Raw genomic sequence first — 21960 nt, 5'->3', positions numbered from 1 at the left:
AAACCCCAAATATTTTTTAAAATTAAGTTTTTCTGAACATTTTCACTGTCAAAATAGACATGTTGGTTTAGGAACCCTTCCTTCTTCTGCCATGACTCTCTCTACCTGATTTATCGTGTATTGTAAAATGAATCATAAGATGTGAGCCCGTTGTTGGGTAGGGACCGTCTCTATATGTTGCCAACTTGTACTTCCCAAGCGCTTAGTACAGTGCTCTGCACCCAGTAAGCCCTCAATAAATACGATCGAATGAATGAATCTCACATCTCTTCACTCCACTAAAAATTCCAGTTAGCTTGGGCTCCGACTCAGTTTCTCCTCTAGACTGTAACTTTCTTGAGGGCAAGGAACCTGCCTGCCAAAGTTGTACTGGCCTCTCCCAAGCGCTTAGTACAGTGCTCTGCACACAGTAAGGGCTCAGTAAATACAACTGATTGATTATAGACTTTCCCTCTAGACGGGAAGCTCCTTGGAGGCAGGGAATGTATCGACCAACTCTGTTATACAGTACTCTCCCAAGTGCTTAATCCAATGCTCTGCACACAGTAAAGCGCTCAATAAATACGAGTGACTGAGTGCTGACTGACTACAGACCCCTGGACTGGAAGCTCGTTGTGGGCAGGGTATGTGTCTACAAACTTTTATATTGTCTTCTCCCAAGCATTTGATAGAGTGGTCCGTGCTCAATAATTACAATCTATTGCTCTTCTCTTACGTGCTCTTCTCTTGTGCATCATTATAATTAGATTTGTAAGATATGTGAACTGGTGTATGTATGACTCAACCATCATTCATTCATTCAATCGTATTTATTGAGCGCTTACTGTGTGCAGAGCACTGTACTAAGCGCTTGGGAAGTACAAGTTGGCAACACATAGAGACGGTCCCTACCCAACAGTGGGCTCACAGCCTAAAAGAGGGAGACAGAGAACAAAACCAAACATATTAACAAAATAAAATAAGTAGAATAAATATGTACAAATAAAATAGAGTAATAAATACGTACAAACATATATACATATATACAGGTGCTGTGGGTAGGGGAAGGAGTTAAGGTAGCGGGATGGAAAGGGGAAGGAGGGGGAGAGGAAGGAGGGGGCTCAGTCTGGGAAGGCCTCCTGGAGGAGGTGAGCTCTCAGTAGGGCCTTGAAGGGAGGAAGAGAGCTAGCTTGGCGGATGGGCAGAGGGAGGGCATTCCGGGCCAGGGGGATGACGTGGGCCGGGGGTCGACGGCGGGACAGGTGAGAACGAGACACGGTGAGGAGATTAGCGGCAGAGAAGCGGAGGGTGCAGGCTGGGCTGGAGAAGGAGAGAAGGGAGGTGAGGTAGGAGGGGGCCAGGGGATGGACAGCCTTGAAGCCCAGGGTGAGGAGTTTCTGCCTGATGCGTAGGTTGATCGGTAGCCACTGGAGATTTTTGAGGAGGGGAGTGACATGCCCAGAGCGTTTCTGGACAAAGACAATCCGGGCAGCGGCGTGAAGTATGGATTGAAGTGGGGAGAGACAGGAGGATGAGAGATCGGAGAGGAGGCTGATACAGTAATCCAGACGGGATAGGATGAGAGCTTGAACGAGCAGGGTAGCGGTTTGGATGGAGAAGAAAGGGCGGATCTTGACAATGTTGCGGAGCTGAGACCGGCAGGTTTTGGTGACGGCTTGGATGTGAGGGGTGAACGAGAGAGCGGAGTCGAGGATGACACCAAGGTTGCGGGCTTGTGAGACGGGAAGGATGGTAGTGCCGTCAACGGTGATGGGAAAGTCAGGGAGAGGGCAGGGTTTGGGAGGGAAGACAAGAACTTCAGTCTCGGACATGTTGAGTTTTAGGTGGCGGGCAGACGTCCAGATGGAGATGTCCTTAAGGCAGGAGGAGATGCGAGCCTGGAGGGACGGGGAGAGGGCAGGGGCAGAGATGTAGATTTGGGTGTCATCAGCATAGAGATGATAGTTGAAGCCGTGGGAGCGAATGAGGTCACCGAGGGAGTGAGTGTAAATCGAGAACAGAAGGGGACCAAGCACTGAACCTTGAGGAACCCCTACAGTAAAGGGATGGGAAGGGGAGGAGGAGCCTGCAAAAGAGACTGAGAAAGAACGACCGGAGAGATAAGAGGAGAACCAGGAGAGGACGGAGTCTGTGAAGCCAAGGTTGGATAGCGTGTTGAGGAGAAGGGGGTGGTCCACAGTGTCGAAGGCAGCTGAGAGGTCGAGGAGGATTAGGATAGAGTAGGAGCCGTTGGATTTGGCAAGCAGGAGGTCATCGGTGACCTTCGAGAGGGCAGTTTCCGTGGAATGTAGGGGACAGAAGCTAGACTGGAGGGGGTCGAGGAGAGAGTTGGTGTTGAGGAATCCGAGGCAGCGCATGTAGACGACTCGTTCAAGAAGTTTGGAAAGGAATGGTAGGAGGGAGATGGGGCGATAACTAGAAGGTGAGGTGGGGTCAAGAGAGGGTTTTTTTAGGATGGGAGAGACATGGGCATGTTTGAAGGCAGAGGGGAAGGAACCAGTGGAGAGTGAGCGGTTGAAGATGGAAGTTAAGGAGGGGAGAAGGGACAGAGCGAGAGATTTCATGAGATGAGAGGGAATGGGGTCAGAAGCACAGGTGGCCAAAGTAGCACTTGAGAGGCGGAAGGAGAGATCCTCTGAGGATACTGCTGGGAAGGGAAATGTTCTGGCTTTTTGTTTAGCCTTTTATATACTTTTAGCAGCCTTTGAACGATCTGTCTTAACTGCGAAGGCGTGCTCAGAGAAGCCTTTTCATGATGGAAAGAAAATGTACAAGAGTTTGTGGGCAAACTTTTTTGGACAGTCCAACCCACCCCCAAGTGTCCCCATAAGCAGGCTGGCAGGGAGGGGAAGGTGGCATTAAAACTCAGAGGTGCACAAAATGCCGCCAGATCATTAGAAAATGCCATGGCTCGGTGGAAAGAGCCCCGGCTTTGGAGTCAGAGGTCGTGGGTTCAAATCCCGACTCCGCCAACTGTCAGCTGTGTGACTTTGGGCGTCACTTCACTTCTTTGTGCCTCAGTTACCTCATCTGTCAAATGGGGATGAAGACTGTGAGCCCCCCGTGGGACAACCTGACCACCTTGTAACCTCCCCAGTGCTTAGAACGGTGCTTTGCACATAGTAAGCGCTTAACAAATACCATCATCATTATTAAGACGTAGCATTGAAATGTTCGGGGCTTTAATAATTTCAATAAGACAAAATCATTAAGGAATAATAATAATTATGGCATTGTTAAGCGCTTACTATGAGCCAGGCACTATACTCAGCACTGGGGTAGACACGAGTTAATCAGGTTGGGCACAGTCTCCGTCCCACGTCGGGCTCACAGTCTCAATTCTCATTTTCCAGATGAGGGAACAAGTCCAGAGAATAATAATAATAATAATAATAATAATAATAATAATTGACATTTATTAAGCGCTTACTATGTGCAAAGCACTGTTCTAAGCGCTGGGGAGAATACAGGGTGATCAGGTTGTCCCACAAGGGGCTCACAGTCTTAATCCCCATTTTAAGGATGAGGTAACTGAGGCCCAGAGAAGTTAAGTGACTTGCCCAAGATCACACAGCAGACATGTGGCAGTCGGGATTCGAACCCATGACCTCTGACTCCAAAGCCCGCGCTCTTTCCACTGAGCCACGCTGCCCAAGGTCACACAGCATCCACGTGGTGGAGCTGGGATTAGAACCCATGACCTTCTGACTTTTAAGCCCATGCTCTACCCACTACACCGTGCTGCTTCTACTACGCCAAGCAGACAGATCCATGAAACATTGTCAAAATTGTCAATATTGTTGCCAACTTGTACTTCCCAAGCGCTTAGTACAGTGCTCTGCACACAGTAAGCGCTCAATAAATACGATTGATGATGATGATGAAAAGGGGCCACAGAGAACAAGATCCTTAAAAAATGCTAAGAGGAAATATTGAAGCGTTCGTGTTACAGCTTTAATATTTTCAAATGAGGCAGGGGAAAAATCATGAGGCACACAGAGCCGTGAAATAACGTCTAAGGATGGAAATAGCGCCTTTCCCAAACAAAAGTCTAAAATCCTGGCCCTGAAAGGGTGAACAATAGCGACCTAAAACGGAAAGCCATTTTATCCTGTTTACTTTGTCCGTGGCAGTTTTTGTTAACAGAATTAAAGGCTTCACAATTATAATTTCCGTTTCCATTCAGTATTCGATGTTACGGTTACTACTTACGGAGCAGCATTTCAGTCACGAACAGTTGGCCTTCAAAACACGGGGCGGGGTTTAAGCGTCGCTTTCCATTTCTTGTTAAAAAGCAAACCATTTGCTTCTTCAGGTTTATACTTTGCTCTTTGCGATAAAATTCAGACACAGCAAGAAAACCCAAAGCTTAGTAGCTTTTAGCTATCAAGTCAAATACCGCTTACTCTAGTCAAACGACAGAACGCCGCACATAATGGACGCACTAGTTCAGGATTTGAAGCACATAAAGTGATTATTGTTCCTCAAAATGAAGTACCATATCGATATACAATAGGGTGGGACTCCATTTCCCCTTAAACCTAAAAAATGTGCAAGCACCTCCAAAGAGCATGCAGTCTATTTTAGAATAATTAACTGCAAATTATGGAAACATCCAGAAAAAAAAGTCTCCAGCTTGGAACATTAGGATCAGCAGCTAATGTTATGCAAACTGTGTTATTCGTGTCTGCAAAAAACAAACGCCACTTCAGCAGAGATGACAAAAATGCTTAACGGGGTAAATTTAAAGAAACATCTACTTTAACTTCGCACCCTGCCCCTGGCAGGGAAAATTCGCGCAATTCCTAAATTCTAACCCCTGCGCCGCCAGGAGCCTGCGGGGTGACCTTGGGCACGTCACTTCGCTTCTCTGTGCCTCAGTTACCTCAGCTGTAAAGTGGAGATTGAGACTGTGAGCCCCACAGGGGACAGGGACTTGCTTATATCCACCCCAGTGCTTAGTACAGTGCCTGGCACATAGTAAGCACTTAACAAATCATATCATAATTACATAACATATCATAATTGTATAACGTATCATAATTATGGGTTTTTTTCAACACTGTAAGGAAGGCAGGGGCCTCAACCTAAGCCTTTAGGACTGGCTAACGTATGAGACGTTCAACTACTGTCCTGAAAGGGTAAGTATTAATCGCTCTTGATACGGACACGGTCGATCGATAGTATTTATCGAGATGGTACTTTGTGCAGAGCCCTGTGCTATGACCCGGAGAAAATACAATGGACCTACGTCTTCTCAGCTGCCTCCTGTTTAGGTCGGGAGCCCCACGTGGGACAAGGGACTGTCTCTAACAATCAATCAATCGTATTTATTGAGCGCTTACTATGTGCAGAGCACTGTACTAAGCGCTTGGGAAGTACAAATTGGCAACACATAGAGAAAGTCCCTACCCAACAGTGGACTTGCACGTACCCCAGCGCTTGACACCTAGTAAACACTTAATAAAAACCATTAGAGAAGCAGCGTGGCTCAGTGGACTTTGTCAGCTGTGTGACTTTGGGCAAGCCACTTAACTTCTCTGTGCCTCAGTACCCTCCCCTGTAAAATGGGGATGAAGACTGTGAGTCCCCCATGGGACAACCTCATCACCTTGTCACCTCCCCAGTGCTTAGAACAGTGCTTTGCACATAGTAAGCGCTTAATAAATGCCATTATTATTATTATTACTAAAAAAAGGTACCCTGAAGGAGCTTATCATCTAGTGGGGGACAGAGACACAAAAACCATTTGCAGATAGAATAATAATAATAATTGGAACTTATTAAGCTCTTACTATGTGCAAAGCACTGTTCTAAGCACTGGGGAGGATACGGGGTGATCAGGTTGTCCCACGTGGGGCTCACGGTCTTAATCCCCATTTTACAGATGAGGGAACTGAGGCCCAGAGAAGTTAAGTGACTTGCCCAAGATCACACAGCAGACGTGGCCGAGTTGGGATTCAAACCCATGACCTCTGACTCCAAAGCCCGGGCTCTTTCCATTGAGCCACGCTGTTTCTCTAAGAAGAAGGGAAAGCGGTTACACCCCTATATCGGTGCTTCAGAGGATTAGTGAAATTAAGTGCTCATGTCCGCTAATTCTGTTGTATTATACTCTCCCAAAAGCTTCGTATGGTATTCTGCACATAGTAGGCGCTCAATAAATATCACTGATTGACTATTTTAATGTCTGCCTCTCCCCCCTAAATGGTAAAATCAGGATGGTGAGATCCCTGGTAGGCAGGGATTAATCTACCAACTAAATGGGCAAGTGAGTTCACTTCTCTGTGCCTCAGTTCCCTCATCTGTAAAATGGGGATTGAGACCGAGAGCCCCATGTGGGACAACCTTGATTACCTTGTATCCCCCCTCCCGCCAGCGTTTAGAACAGTGCTTTGTACAGTGCTCATGCACACAGTAATAATAATAATAATAATAATGGCATTTGTTAAGTGCTTACTATGTGCAAAGCACTGTTCTAAGCCCTTAGTAAGCGCTTAATAAATGCCATTATTATTATTATTACTAAAAAAAGGTACCCTGAAGGAGCTTATCATCTCATGGGGGACAGAGACACAAAAACCATTTGCAGATAGAATAATAATAATAATAATAACTGGCATTTATTAAGCGCTTACTATGTGCAAAGCACTGTTTTACACCCTGGGGGGATACAAGATGAACAGGTTGTCCCACGTGGGGCTCACAGTCTTCACCCCCATTTTACAGAGGAGGTAACTGAGGCACAGAGAAGTGAAGTGGCTTGCCCAAGGTCACACAGCAGACAAGTGGCAGAGGCAGGATTCGAACGCTTGACCTTTGACTTCCAAGCCTGTGCTCTTTCAGTGGAAAGCCACGCTGCCTCTCTACGGTAAATATTCTCGGTTTCCACTACTACTTCTACACGGGTAATTCCCAAATCCCAAATCCCAAATGCCCCATCTCCAGCACGGACCTCTCTCCTCCATCTCGCGTTTCCTCCTGCCTCCAGGACAAAATCTACTTGGACGCCCCACAGACACACCTCAAACTTAACCTGCCCGAGAAAGAACTTCTCCTCCTCGCACCTGAACCCCCTCCTCCCCTCGTCTTTCAATCAATCAATCAATCAATTGTATTTATTGAGCGCTTACGGTGTGCAGAGCACTGTACTAAGCACTTGGGAAGTCCAAGTCGGCAACATAGAGAGACAGTCCCTACCCAACAGTGGGCTCACAGTCTAGAAGGGGGAGACAGAGAACAAAACCAAACATATTAACAAAATAAAATAAATAGAATAGATACGTACAAGTAAAATAAATAGAGTAATAAATATGTACAAACATATATACATATATACAGGTGCTGTGGGGAAGGGAAGGAGGTTAGATGGGGGGATGGAGAGGGGGACGAGGAGGAGAGGAAGGAGGGGGCTCAGTCTGGGAAGGCCTCCTGGAGCACTTTCCTAGTGCTGTAGACAGCACCACCATACCCAACACCCCAGCGCTTAGAACAGTGCTTGGCACATGGTAAGCGCTTACCAAATACCATTATTATTAGTCGACCCACACGTTCATCTATCACGGGATCCTGTCCATTCTACCTTCGCGACACCGCTAGGCTCTGCCCTTTCCTCTCCTAGACGGGCACACTGACCTAAAGCCCTCATCTCCGGCCTCGACTACCTCCTCGGCCTCCTCAATGACCTCCCTGCCTCCTGTCTCTCCCCTCTTCGCTCTGCCGCCCGGATCGTTCTTCCGAAAAACTATTCGGTCCAAATAACCCATCTCCTCAAAAAACCCCAAAGGCCGTCCATCCGCCTCCACATCCAACAGAAACTCTCCGTGGGCTTTAACGCGCTCGATCGGCTCTGTCCTTCTTACCTCACCGATAATAATAATAATAATTTTGGTACCTGTTAAGCGCTTACTATGTGCAAAGCACTGTTCTGAGTGCTGGGGAGGACACAGGAGATCAGGTTGTCCCATGTGGGGCTCACCACCTTAATCCCCATTTTACAGATGGGGGAACCGAGGCCCAGAGAAGTGACTTGCCCGAGGTCACACAGCTGACAAGCGGCCGAGCCCTAACCAAGACCCAACCCTCTCCCTCCACTCCTTTAACACCAAACTACTGTCTGTATCTAGATCTCAACTCCACCACGTGCCTGCTGTGTGACCTTGGATAAGTCGCTTCACGTCTCTGGGCCTCAGTTTCCTCATCTGGACAACGGGGATTCAAATGGTGACCCCTGGGTGGGACAGGGACCGTGTCCAACCCGACTGGCTTGTATTCACCCCAGCGCTTACAGCAGAGCCTGGAACATTCATTCACTTATTCAATGATATTTATCGAGCGCTTACTGTGACACGGCCCTGTACTACGCGCTTAGGAGAGTACCATTTAACAATAAACAGACACAACAACGCAGAACAAAATGATCAAAAATGTTTCTCCGTAATACATGCCACAACAAACTTGGGATAAGAATGTGGTTGTGAAAACTGCATTGATAAAAATGTTTATAATCATATCCTTATCCTAATTTCACTAGTACACGATCATCCCAAGACAAGCAGACCACAACGAGTTTATGGTCTAGCAGGGGAGCTAGACATTAATATAAATAAATTACTCCCAGTAAGTGCTTAAAAAATACCACAATTATTGTTATTATCTCATCTACCCCACCAATGACCCCTCCCTCAGTCCTAGAACTCTCCCTCCCGCTCCCCATCTTAAAAATCCTCCTCCAAGAGGCCTTCCCGGACTAAGCCCTTCATTTCCCTTTATTAACCACCCTCCCCTCTGCGTCAGCTTAACCACTTGGTGGTGAACCCCTTAATAATAATAACAACAATAATGATGGCATTTATTAAGCGCTTACTATGTGCAATGCACTAAGCGCTGGGGAGGTGACAAGGTGATCAGGTTGTCCCACGGGGGGCTCACAGTCTTAATCCCTATTTTACAGATGAGGTACCTGGGGCCCAGAGAAGTTAACTGACTTGCCCAAAGTCACACAGCTGACAACTGGCGGAGCCGGGATTTGAACCCATGACCTCTGACTCCAAAGCCCGGGCTCTTTCCACTGAGCCACGCTGCTTCTCTTAAGGACCTTGATATTCACCCCAGCTCCTCCAATACTTACATAATTACTCTTATCCTCTATTAATTCCCCTATCCCTCATCTATTTAATAATCCGTCTTCCCCATGTAGACCACATGTTCCCTGTGGGCAGGAACTGTGTCTACCAACTCTGTAGGAATGTACTCTCTCACGGGCTCGATACAGCGTCCTGCACACAGCGGGCGCTCAGTAAATACCCCTGATTGACTGGGAAAGACGGAAGATAATCAGGTCGGACGTCGCCCCTTTCTCGCAAACGGTTCACAGCCGAGGGGCAGGAGTTTCTGCTTGAGGTGATGCTTGGAGATTTGGGGGAAAAGTGGGGAGATTTCGCTCGTGCAAATTTGCAGAAAAATGATCCGGGTGGCAGAGTGAAGTCTGGATGTTCGTTTAAGACTAAGCAAATGAAACTATTCATCCACCTATTATTCAATATAATGCAGTCTATGCCTGTTTCCCCCTCTAGATTGTAAGCTTGCTGTGGGTGGGGAGTGGGTCGGTTCTCTTGTCCTCTCCCAAGCCCTTAGTACAGTGCTCTGCACACAGTAAGCACTCAATAAATACGATTGAATGAATGGCCCCATTTGAAACAAATCTCCTAGTCTCAAAATCCACCATACTTAAACACTCAACTCTCCATAACTTAATGCCAAATATAATTACCAAAGAGAAGACCAACGAAGATGGAAGAGGGTTTGGGCGCCTTATCCTTTCTCAGGCAAGGAGCCCAGGACCGCAGCAATGCAGAACAAAATGATCAAAAATGTTTCTCTGTAGTACATGCCACAACAAATTTAGGATAAGAATGTGGTTGTGAAAACTGCATTGATAAAAATGTTTATAATCACATCCTTATCCTAAGTTCACTAGTACACGATCATCCCAAGACAAGAAAATCGTTAAATGATCCAACCCAATGCTGTGATGAATTCTAACGGTGAAGCGTTTTCCCTCTCCACCTATTTTTACAGTAAAGGGTAGTGCAAACTCTACGTAGAGTGAGATCTACAAACGAATTCGATTGGCAGATTTCCTTAAATGAAAATGCCCTTAGAAGATCGAAACGCGGCCTCCTAATCACGGTTCCATTATGACTTTGGAAACTTAAACAAATGTCAGATGTCGGGAAATTGTGCCACCTCATCCCTAATCTTTGGAGAGGGGATTTAACGCTAGACTCCAGATCAAGTTTATCCTTTCCTGCCTTAACTCCGCTCTCTCCTCTGCCAGGCAAAACTATTTCTCCTCCCTTATTGACACCCGTGCCCATCATCCCCGTCAGCTCTTCCGTACATTTAACTCCCTTCTCAGGCCCCCTGTTCCTTCCCCTCCTCCATCCCTCCCCCCCAACAATCTGGCTTCCTACTTCATTAGTAATATTAATTCCAACAGGTCTGAGCTCTCCAAAGTCACCCCTCCGCCTTCTCCAACCCCTCGCCCCCCGCCCAGCTCTCCAACCCTCTCTGCTACTCTCCCATCCTACCCAGAAGTACCTTCGGATGAGCTCTCCTCCCTCCTCTCAAGTGCTACTCTGGCCACCTGTGCTTCGGACCCCATTCCCTCTCATCTTAAGAAATCTCTCGCCCCTTCCCTCCTCCCCTCCTTAACTTCCATCTTCAACCGCTCACTCTCCACTGGTTCCTTCCCCTCTGCCTTCAAACATGCCCACATCTCTCCCATCCTAAAAAAACCCTCTCTTGACCCCACCTCCCCTTCTAGTTATCACCCTATCTCCCTCCTACCCTTCCTTTCCAAACTCCTAGAACGAGGCGTCTGCACCCATTGCCTCGAACGCCAACTCTCTCCTGGATCCCCTCCAATCTGGCCTCCATCCTTCACGCCGCCCAAACCGCCCTCTCAAAGATCACCAATGACCGCCTTCTTGCCAGATCCAATGGCTCCTACTCTATCCTAATCCTCCTCGACCTCTCAGCTGCCTTCGACACTGTGGCCCACCCCCTTCTCCTCAACACGCTATCCAACCTTGGCTTCACAGACTCCGTCCTCTCCTCGTTCTCCTCTTATCTCTCCGGTCGTTCATTCTCAGTCTCTTTTGCGGGCTCCTCCTCCCCTTCCCATCCCTTTACTGTACGGGTTCGCAAGGTTCAGTGCTTGGTCCCCTTCTGTTCTCGATCTACGCTCACTCCCTTGGTGACCTCATTCGCTCCCACGGCTTCAACTATCATCTCTATGCTGATGACACCCAAATCTACATCTCTGCCCCTGCTCTCTCCCCCTCCCTCCACGCTTGTATCTCCTCCTACCTTCAGGACATCTCCATCTGGATGTCTGCCCGCCATCTAAAACTCAATATGTCTGAACTCCTTATCTTCCCTCCCAAACCCTGCCCTCTCCCTGACTTTCCCATCACTGTAGATGGCACTACCACCCTTCCCGTCTCAGAAGCCCGCAACCTCGGTGTCATCCTCATTCAATTCATTCAATCGTATTTATTGATCGCTTACTGTGTGCAGAGCACTGTACTAAGCGCTTGGGAAGTACAAATTGGCAACATATAGAGATGGTCCCTACCCAACAGCGGGCTCACAGTCTAGAAGGGGGAGACAGACAGCAAAACAAAACATATTAACAAAATAAAATAAATAGAATAGTAAATATGTACATGTAAAATAGAGTAATAAATATGTACAAACATATATACAGGTGCTGTGAGGAGGGGAAGGAGGTAAGGCGGGGGGGATGGAGAGGGGGCTCAGTCTGGCTGTCCATCACCTCGTCCCCTCCTACCTCACCTCCCTTCTCTCCTTCTCCATCCCAGCCCGCACCCTCCGCTCCTCTGCCGCTAACCTCCTCACCGTGCCTCGTTCTCTCCTGTCCCGCCGTTGACCCCCAGCCCATGTCCTTCCCCTGGCCTGGAATGCCCTCCCTCTGCCCATCTGCCTAGCTAGCTCTCTTCCTCCCTTCAAAGCCCTACTGAGAGCTCACCTCCTCCAAGAGGCCTTCCCAGACTGAGCCCCCTTTTTCCTCTCCTCCTCCTCATCCCCCCCACCCTACCTCCTTCCCCTCCCCACAGCACTTGTATATATATTTGTACAGATTTATTACTCTGTTTATTTTACTTGTACATATTTATGACTCTATTTTATTAATGATGTGTATATATCTATAATTCTATTTATTTTGATGGTACTGACACCTGCCTACAGGTTTTGTTTTGTTGTCTGTCTCCCCCTTCTAGACTGTGAGCCCGTTGTTGGGTAGGGACCGTCTCTATATGTTGCCGACTTGTACTTCCCAAGTGCTTAGTACAGTGCACTGCACACAGTAAGCGCTCAACAGAATGAACGAACACCCAATGCTATTTAGCCGCTTGAAAAAACGGAAACTTTAGTTTATTTCAAAAGCCTAGCTTTAAAACACCGTAGCTGTGTAAATCAATTAGAACACCACTTGAAAGTACATAGCAACTTACACCCGGGGACCTGAAAGCTTTTGAAATGTCAGGTTGGTTAATGAATCACAATTAGCATCAGTGCTAGCACCTCATTTTCATTCTCTGCTTTCCTTTTTCATTTTAACTGATACTGAAAGCACTTGGGGAGATTTTATATGTCCTCTCCCAGATGCTTGACACGTAGCAAGTGCTCAATAAATGGCACTGATTGATCGGTAAAGCGCAGCCAAAGTGAAATGGTACTGTTTTTACTTTCAGGAAAAGGACTGGGCGTGCTATTTCCAGGGACGGCAAATACCTTTTCGAGATTAAAAATGTTGGAACTGTAGTTTTATGAGCTGAAATGAAGCTCTGGGTATCCTATCACCTCTTATTCAAAAGACTGTAATAAGAAGAATTAATTACTTTATGAATTATCTACAATGCATATGAATGTATAAGGCATCTATAATGATGGAACTGTAGTTTTATGAGCTGAAATGAAGCTCTGGGTATCCTATCACCTCATTCAAAATATTGTAATAAGAAGAATTAATTACTTTATGAATTATCTATAATGCATATGAATGTATAAGGCATCTATAATGATGGAACTGTAGTTTTATGAGCTGAAATGAAGCTCTGGGTATCCTATCACCTCATTCAAAATATTGTAATAAGAAGAATTAATTACTTTATGAATTATCTATAATGCATATGAATGTATAAGGCATCTATAATGATGGAACTGTAGTGTTATGAGCTGAAATGAAGCTCTGGGTATCCTATCACCTCTTATTCAAAATATTGTAATAAGAAGAATTAATTACTTTATGAATTATCTATAATGCATATGAATGTATAAGGCATCTAGAATGATGGAACTGTAGTTTTATGAGCTGAAATGAAGCTCTGGGTATCCTATCACCTCTTATTCAAAATATTGTAATAAGAAGAATTAATTACTTTATGAATTATCTACAATGCATATGAATGTATAAGGCATCTATAATGATGGAACTGTAGTTTTATGAGCTAAAATGAAGCTCTGGGTATCCTATCACCTCTTATTCAAAATATTGTAATAATAAGAATTAATTACTTTATGAATTATCTATAATGCATATGAATGTATAAGGCATCTATAATGATGGAACTGTAGTTTTATGAGCTAAAATGAAGCTTTGGGTATCCTATCACCTCATTCAAAATATTGTAATAAGAAGAATTAATAACTTTATGAATTATCTATAATGCATATGAATGTATAAGGCATCTATAATGATGGAACTGTGGTTTTATGAGCTGAAATGAAGCTCTGGGTATCCTATCACCTCTTATTCAAAATATTGTAATAATAAGAATTAATTACTTTATGAATTATCTACAATGAATATGAATGTATAAGGCATCTAGAATGATGGAACTGTAGTTTTATGAGCTAATATGAAGCTCTGGGTATCCTATCACCTCTTATTCAAAATATTGTAATAATAAGAATTACTTTATGAATTATCTATAATGCATATGCATTTATAATGCATCTATAATGAATGTATCCATTTATAATGAATTTATATGGATTTTTCATTCATAAGGATTATTTTCATAAGAATAATAGTTTCAAAAGAATTGGTCGGTTGCTCCCACCAACCAAACTGAGTTTCTGCAGAACCCTAGGAGAGACATTTAACTCCAAACAGATTTGGACAGAATAGGGCTGTGATTGTGAATGCCCTCCCTCCTCACATCCGCCAAACAATCCCACTTCCCCGCTTCTAAAGCCCCTCTGAAAGCTCACCTCCTCCAGGAGGCCTTCCCAGACTGAGCCCTCCTTTTTCCTCTGCTCCTCCTCCCCTCCCCATCACCCCGACTCCCTCCCTCTTCTCTTATCCCCCGCCCCACAGCACTTGTGTATATATGTACGGATTTATTATTCTATTTATTAATGATGATAACAATCATTATATGATATTATAATGATATTATTATATGATATTAATAATCATGATAATGATATTAATGGTGATTATTCTATTTATTAATGATGATAATGATTTATTAATGATGTATATATCTACAATTCTACTTACTCATATTGATGCCTGTTTACTTGTTTTGTTGCCTGTCCCCCCCCTTCTAGACTGTGAGCCCGTCGTTGGTCTCTGTTGCTGAATTGTACTTTCCAAGCATTTAGTACAATGCTCTGCACACAGTAAGCGCTCAATAAATTTTAGTTATGTATTTATTTTACTTGTACACGTCTATTCTATTTATTTTATTTTGTTAGTATGTTTGGTTTTGTTCTCTGTCTCCCCCTTTTAGACTGTGAGCCCGCCGTTGGGTAGGGACTGTCTCTATATGTTGCCAACTTGGACATCCCAAGTGCTTAGTACAGTGCTCTGCACACAGTAAGCGCTCAATAAGTACGATTGATGATGATGATGATGATGATGATGATAAATGTGACAATGAATGAATGAATGAATCAACTGTATTTAGTGAGCGCTTACTATGTGCAGAGCACTGTTCGAAGTGCTTGGGAGAGTACCGTACAACAGAATTAGCAGAAACGTTACGGATAATGGACTTAGTACAGTGCTCTGCACACAGTAAGCGCTCACTAAATACGATTGATGATGATGATGATGATGAATGTGACTGACTGAATGAATCAATCAATCCATCAACTGTATTTAGTGAGCGCTTACTATGTGCAGAGCACTGTTCGAAGTGCTTGGGAGAGTACAGTAGAACAGAATTAGCAGAAACGTTACGGATAATGGACTTATAGTCCAGAGGGGAAGATAGCCATTAATAGCAATCGATGATTTTAGGTAGAGGAAAAAAAACCACCCACGGTTTCTGAGGTTACTTGCTCAACTCCTCTTTCTCCGACATTTTTCCCCTACCTGACTCTGGTGGTCTGAACGCATTCTCATCCCTTCACCAGTCACCTGCAAAATTTCCATCACCATCCCCGAGTCCCCCGGTTTTCCCGCGGTTGATTCATCTGAAAATGAGAATTTAATAATTGTTCTCCCTCCTACTACCCCTGGGAGTCCCAAAAGGGGCCGGGGCGGTGCCCGATCTATTTGTCTTGAAATAATAATAACAACTACGGTGCCAGTTAAGCGCTCACTACGTGCCCAGCACTGTTCTAAGCACTGGGGGAGATACCAGTTAATCAGGCTGGACACGGTCCCTGTCCCACACGGGGCTCACGGCCTCAATCCCCATTTTACAGATGAGGAAACCGAGGCCCAGAGAAGCGAAGTGACTTGCCTAAGGTCACAGGGCAGGTAAGTGGCGGAGCCGGAATTAGAACCCGCACCCACATCTCCAGCCCCATTTTCCAGATAAGGGAACCGAGGCCCAAGAAAGTCAAGTGACTTTGCCCAGGGTCACACAGCAGACAAGTGGCGGGGCCGGGATTAGAACCCATGACCTTCTGACTCCCGGGCTCTGTCTACTAAGCCATGCTGACTCCCCTTGTAACCTCCCCAGTGCTTAGAACAGTGCTTTGCACATAGTAAGTGCTTAACAAATACCATCATTATTACTTCAGCCGTTATGGCGGTGCTCTAGACTGAGTCCACTGTTGGGTAGGGACCGTCTCTAGATGTTGCCAACTTGGACTTCCCAAGCGCTTAGTACAGTGCTCTGCACACAGTAAGCGCTCAATAAATACGATTGAATGAATGAATGAATAGTAGGTGCTTTGGAGGCACCTCAGAGATTTGGTCCCCTTCCAGGGCTACCCCGACTTCCTCGGAGCGGTCGGGGTCTCTTCGCTCCTGCCGGTCCTCTCGACGGGAAGCGCCTCGGGGGCGGGGAACGTGTCTGCCCACTCATACTGGCCTCTCCCCAGCCTTTAGCACAGTGCTCTGCACATAAGAATTACTCTAGCCCATCATCATCATCATCAGTCATATTTATTGAGCGCTTACTATGTGCAGAGCACTGTACTAAGCGCTTGGGAAGTACAAATTGGCAACATAATAGAGACAGTCCCTACCCAACAGTGGGCTCACAGTCTAAAACAGTTTCTTGTGGACAGGGAACACGCTTGCCAACTCTGTTGTACTCTCCCAAACGCTTAGCCCAGTGCTCTGCCCACAGTAAGGGCCATCATCATCATCATCATCATCATCATCATCATCAATCGTATTTATTGAGCGCTTACTATGTGCATAGCACTGTACTAAGCGCTTGGGAAGTACAAATTGGCAACACATAGAGACAGTCCCTACCCAACAGTGGGCTCACAGTCTAAAAGGCCATAGATTGGTACCTCGTGGGCAGGGAAAGTGTCTGCCAACTCGGTTTTCCTCTCCCAGTAATAATAATGATGGCATCTGTTAAGCGCTTACTATGTGCAAGGCACTGTTCTAAGCGCTGGGGGGATACAAGGTGATCAGGTTGTCCTGCGTGGGGCTTACAGTCATCATCCCCATTTTACACAAGAGGTCACTGAGGCTCCGAGAAGTTAAGTGACTTGCCCAAGGTCACCCAGCAGACGTTTAGTACAGTGCTCTGCACACACTAAGCCCTCTAGACTGTAAAAGTGTAGGGGGCAGGGAACGCGTCCACCAATTCTGTTATAGTGGACGGTCCCAACTGCTCAGTATAGTGCTCTAATAATAATAATAATAATGGCATTTATTAAGCGCTTACTATATGCAAGTAAGGGACTTCAATCAGTGGTGTTTATTAATAATAATAATAATGGCATTTATTAAGCGCTTACTATATGCAAAGCACTGCTCTAAGCGCTGGGGAGGTTACAAGGTGATCAGGTTGTCCCACGGGGGGCTCACAGTCTTCACCCTCATTTCACAGATGAGGGAACTGAGGCCCAGAGAAGTGAAGTGACTTGCCCAAAGTCCCACAGCTGACAAGTGGCGGGGCTGGGATTTGAACCCATGACCTGACTCCAAAGCCAGTGTTCTTTCCACTGAGCCACGCTGCTTCTCTAGTCACGGTGAGTCCTCTAGACTGCAAGCTCCTGCGTTGGCAGGGACCATGTCCTCTCCCAAGCGTTTAGGACAGAGGCCTGCACCCGGTAAGCTGTCAATAAACACCACTGATTGATCCTTCCAGGAATATTGGGGGCCGGGTGGGAGGCCTGACCCCTTCCCTCGCCCCCACTTTCCACTATCCCAGGGCAGTAGCTTGAGTCCTACCTTCTTCTCCTCCTCCTCCTCCTCCCCGTGACCTCCCCTCCCACCTTCTCCTTGGAACCCCAGACCCCTCCCTCCCAGCCCCCCGGTATCCTGAGCCCCTCTTGGTGTCCCCCTCTCCCTCCTCCTCCTCTCTGTCATCCCGGGCCATCCTGGTGGTCCTCTCCTAGTGGCCCCCTCCTCCCCTTCCCTGGTGTCCTGAGCCCCTTTTGGCAGCTCCCTCTCCTCCTTCCTCCTTGTCACACCAGGCCGCTCCTGGTGACCCCCTCCTCGAGTCCCTCTTGGCAGCCCCCTCTCCTCCTCCCCCTGCGCCCCCCACTCCCACCCCGGTGTCCTGAGTCCCTCTTGGTGGTCCCCTCTCCTTTCTCCTTCCCATCCCCAGTGACCTGAGCCCCTCTTGGTGGCCCCCTCCTTCTCCTCCTGCTCCCCCACCCTGGTGTCCTGAGACCCTCTTGGTGTCCTCCTCTCCTTCCTCCTCCCCGTCATCCCGGGCCCTTCCTGGTGGCCCCCTCCTCCTCCTATATGCCAAGCACCGTTCTTCCTCCCTGTTATCCCAGGCCCCTCCTTGGTGTCATAAGCCCTTCCTCCTTCCTCCTCACTCCCCGGTGGCCTGAGCCCCTCTGGGTGTCCCCCTCTCCATCTTCCTCCCTGTCATCCCAGGCCCCACCTGGTGACCCTCTCCTCGCCCCCCCTCCTTGATGTCCTGAGCCCCTCTTGGCAGCCCCCTCTCCTTCTTCCTCCCTGTCCTGGGAGCCCCCGCCTCCTCCACCACCACCACCACCACCAGCAGTGTCCTGAGTCCCTCTTGGTGTCCCCCTCCCCTTAATAATAACGATGGCATTTGTTAAGGGCTTACTATGTGCCAAGGACCGTTATTCCTCCCTGTCATCCCGGGCCCCTCCTGATGACCCCCCTCCTGCTCCTCCCCCCACCCTTGGTGTCCTAAGCCCCTGTAGGTGTCCCCCTCTTTCTCCTTCCTCCTCACCCCCCAGTGACCTGAGCCCTTCTGGGTGTCCCCCTCTTTCTCCTTCCACCTCCTTCTCACCCCCCTGAACCCCTCTGGGGGTCCCCCTCTTTCTTCTTCCTCCTCTTCCTCCTCCTCCTCACCCCCTAATGGCCTGAGCCCCTCTGGGTGTCCCCCCTCCCTCCTCCTCCCCGTCCTTGGTGTCCTGAGCCCCTCTGGGTGTCCCACTCTCCTCCCTCCTTCCACCTCCTTCTCACCCCCCTGAGCCCCTCTGGGGGTCCCCCTCTTTCTCCGTCCTCCTCTTCCTCCTCCTCCTCACCCCTCAATGTCCTGAGCCCCCTGGGTATCCCCCTCTTTCTCCTTTCTCCTCCTCCTCACCCCCCAATGTCCTGAACCCCTCTGGGTGTCCCCCTCTCCTTCCTCCTCCTCCCCCCTCCTTGGTGTCCTGAGCCCCTCTGGGTGTCCCACTTTCCTCCCTCCTCCTCCTCTTCACCCACCAATGTCCTGAGCCCCCCTGGGTGTCCCCCTCTCCTTTCTCCTTCCTCCTCCTCACCCCCTAATATCCTGAGCCCCTCTGGGTGTCCCCCTCTCCTTCCTCCTCCTCTTCACCCACCAATGTCCTGAGCCCCCCTTGGTGTCCCCCTCTCCTTCCTCCTCCTCCTTACCCCCGCAATGGCCCGAGCCCCTCTGGGTGCCCCCTTCTTTCTCCTTCCTCATCACCCCCCAAAGTACTGAACCCCTCTGGGTGTCCCCCTTTCTCCTACCTCCTCACCTCCCAATGTCCTGTGCCCCCCTTGGTGTCCCCCTCTCCTACCTCACCTCCCAATGTCCTGAGCCCTCCTGAGTGTCCCCCCTTTCTCCTTCCTCCTCACCCCCCAATGTCCTTCCTCCTCCTCCTCTTCACCCACCAATGTCCTGAGCCCCCCTGGGTGTCCCCCTCTCCTTCCTCCTCCTCTTCACCCACCAATGTCCTGAGCCCCCTTTGGTGTCCCCCTCTCCATCCTCCTCCTCCTTACCCCCCCAATGGCCTGAACCCCTCTGGGTGTCCCCCTTTCTCCTACCTCCTCCTCCTCACCTCCCAATGTCCCGAGCCCCCCTGAGTGTCCCCCTTTCTCCTTACCCCCCAATGGCCTGAGCCCCTCTGGGGGTCCCCCTCTTCCTCCTCCTCCCCCTCCTTGGTGTCCTGAGCCCCTCTGGGTGTCCCACTTTCCTTCCTCCTCCTCCTCTTCACCCACCAATGTCCTGAGCCCCCCTGGGTGTCCCCCTCCCCTTCCTCCTCCTCACCCCACAATGTCCTGAGCCCTTCTGGGCGTCCCCCTCTCCTTCCTCCTCCTCCCCCCACAATGTCCTGAGCCCCTCTGGTTGTCCCCCTCTCCTTCCTCCTCCTCCTCACCCCCCAATGGCCTGAGCCCCCCTGGGTGTCCCCCTCTTTCTCCTCCTCCTCACCCCCCAATATCCTGAGCCCCTATGGGTGTCCCCCTCTCCTTCCTCCTCCTCCCCCTCCTTGGTGTCCTGAGCCCCTCTGGGTGTCCCCCTTTCCTTCCTCCTCCTCCTCTTCACCCCCCAATGTCCTGAGCCCCCCTGGGTGTCCCCCTCTCCATCCTCCTCCTCACCCCCCAATGTCCTGAGCCCCTCTGGGTGTCCCCTCCTCCACCCTCCTCCTCCCCCTCCTTGGTGTCCTGAGCCCCCCTGGGTGTCCCCCTCCCCGGGGCTCCCGCTCATTCATTCATTCGATCGTATTTACTGAGCGCTTACCGTGTGCAGAGCACTGTACTATTTATTTATTTATTTTATTTGTACATATCTATTCTATTTATTTTATTTTGTTAGTATGTTTGGTTTTGTTCTCTGTCTCCCCCTTTTAGACTGTGAGTGTTGGGTAGGGACTGACTCTATGTGTTGCCAATTTGTACTTCCCAAGCGCTTAGTACAGTGCTCTGCACATAGTAAGCCCTCAATAAATACGACTGATGATGATGATGATGATGTACTAAGCGCTTGGGAAGTCCAAGTTGGCAACAGATAGAGACGGTCCCTCCAACAGTGGGCTCACAGTCTAAAAGGGGGAGACGGAGAACAAAACCAAACATATTAATAGAATAAATATACAAATAAAATGGAGTAATAAATAAATAAACATCTATACATATATACAGGTGCTGTGGGGAGGGGAAGGAGGTAAGGCGGGGGGCTGAGTCTGGGAAGGCCTCCTGGAGGAGGTGAGGTCTCAGTAGGGCCTTGCTCCTGCTGGTCCCTGTCCTCTGCCATTCCCGCCCGTACCTGGAGGGGGCGCCCTGTCCTCAGTCCTGCTCCTCCTCCACCACCGCCGCCGCCATCTTGGCTGGGCAGCCCAGCGGCCCTGGCCCGGGCGTCACCTGTGACCTCTGAACCTTGAACCCGGAAACGCTCCCCCCGGCCCCGCCCACAAGCCTGAGAACACCCGAAGGCGGGCGGCCGCGAGCAGCTCGCGCGCATGCGCGTACTCGCGCGCATGCGCCGATGCGCATCACGGCCCCTCATCAACTGGGCGGGGCCCAGCGCGCGACACGCCTCCCGGAAGTGGGCGGGGCCTGGGACTTTCATTCATTCATTCATCTAATCAATCAATCAATCGTATTTATTGAGCGCTTACTGTGTGCAGAGCACTGGACTAAGCGGTTGGGAAGTCCAAGTTGGCAACATACAGAGACGGTCCCTACCCAACAGTGGGCTCACAGTCTAAAAGGGGGAGACAGAGAACAAAACCAAACATACTGACAAAATAAAATAAATAGAATAGATATGGACAAGTAAAATAAATAAATGAATAGAGTAATAAATATGTACAAACATATATATTTATGGAGCGCTTACTGTGTGCAGAGCACTGGACTGTCCATTCATTCAATCGTATTTATTGAGCGCTTAATAATAATAATAATGATGGCATGTGTTAAGCTTTTAGACTGTGAGCCCACTGTTGGGTAGGGACTGTCTCTATATGTTGCCAACTTGTACTTCCCAAGCGCTTAGTACAGTGCTGTGCACACAGTAAGTGCTCAATAAATACAATTGATTGATTAAGCTTTTAAACTGTGAGCCCACTGTTGGGTAGGGACTGTATATGTTGCCAACTTGTACTTCCCAAGTGCTTAGTACAGTGCTGTGCACACAGTAAGCGCTCAATAAATACGATTGATTGATTGATTGATTGATTAAGCTTTTAGACTGTGAGCCCACTGTTGGGTAGGGACTGTCTCTATATGTTGCCAACTTGTACTTCCCAAGCGCTTAGTACAGTGCCGTGCACACAGTAAGCGCTCAATAAATA

General features: G+C 48.2%; 1 protein-coding gene across 1 annotated transcript in view; it reads right to left on the bottom strand.

Annotated features, from left to right (window-relative positions):
* The window catches only part of ZHX1 (zinc fingers and homeoboxes 1), a 44119-nt gene extending 23117 nt beyond the window's left edge, over positions 1–21002 (bottom strand). Inside the window, 1 exon segment of the mRNA XM_038744503.1 lies at positions 20931–21002. The gene's annotated coding sequence lies outside the window, so the exon portion shown is untranslated.
* Between the last annotated feature and the right edge of the window lie 958 nt (positions 21003–21960).

Source organism: Tachyglossus aculeatus, chromosome 4, assembly GCF_015852505.1.
Source record: "Tachyglossus aculeatus isolate mTacAcu1 chromosome 4, mTacAcu1.pri, whole genome shotgun sequence".
NCBI lineage: Eukaryota > Metazoa > Chordata > Mammalia > Monotremata > Tachyglossidae > Tachyglossus > Tachyglossus aculeatus.
Note: the sequence above shows the minus strand (reverse complement) of the source record. Positions and strands in the feature narration are given on the sequence as shown.